Genomic DNA, 1,021 nt, shown 5'->3' with positions numbered 1-1,021 from the left:
TTGCCCCAGAGCCATCAAAGGTGCAGATGAGCCTCCTTGTTCTCTCAGGGTAAGCTAACAAGAGCCTGGGCACATCGATTCCCAGCGAGACTTGCAAGCACTTCAGCTCTCTTGAGGTAGGAGAAGAACGGTGTTTCTGTCGGCTACGCTGCCTCTGCCAGCAGGACGCGCGACTCGGCCGCGTCTCCCAGCCTCCCAGAGTGCCCAAATGGCTGAAGCAGAATAGGTGCATGGAGGAGAGCAAGTAGGAGCCTCGAAACGCCAGTGGTTTCTGCAATGACATTTCCATGACCTCTGTTTGGTAAATCAGCATTTTTGGGATGTCAGATTACAGTAATTTAGCGTGGTGGCAACAGGCACAAGAAGGGAGGGCAGTGACTTGGCACTGTCGAAGCGGAAATCTTTCATCAGGGTGCTGGCTGGCTGTCCGTGCTGACAGGAGCAGACCTCTCATGCCTAGTGGCACTTACCTGCACGAGCAACGCCTGCAAGACCAAATCCAGTGTGGGGCACTCAGCGGCACTGCTTGCTTCCATGATTTGAGTGGCTCTGTGCCACCTTAAAATAAAGACTGCAGCCAAGCTTTTAAAGTTAAATACGTTATAAACTACACACATATGTGATCCTGAGATAGTGCCTGTAACAAGTCCCAAGGTAGATAAGCTTCCTGAACCCAGAGGTCCTCACGCTGCGTAAGCGCATTGTTGTTTGATTTTGGCAGGACTGCTGGCCTCTCTGAACACGCAGCACTTCCTGATGCTCTTTTTTTTGGGGGGTGGGTCTAGCGAAACAATCAGTTTGATGACGGCTACCAGCAATTCCAACGGCATTTCTTCTGCAGTTCAGATGAAAGCATTCTTGATCCTTCGCCAGTTCTCCCAAGACTTGCAGAAACAGGCTCACAGCTTCCCTTTCTATTTTTCGGCCAGCCAAGAGCTGTGTGCCTGCAGCCTCCTGCTAGAGGAGCAGCTGTGCTGTGCTGAAGACGCTCCTCAAGACGGGGGAGAAATCATCAGCAGGA

Source organism: Buceros rhinoceros, unplaced genomic scaffold (genome assembly GCF_000710305.1).
Source record: "Buceros rhinoceros silvestris isolate BGI_N320 unplaced genomic scaffold, ASM71030v1 scaffold13366, whole genome shotgun sequence".
Taxonomy (NCBI): domain Eukaryota; kingdom Metazoa; phylum Chordata; class Aves; order Bucerotiformes; family Bucerotidae; genus Buceros; species Buceros rhinoceros.
The sequence above is the reverse complement of the archived record's forward strand: the minus strand, read 5'-3'. Positions refer to the sequence as shown.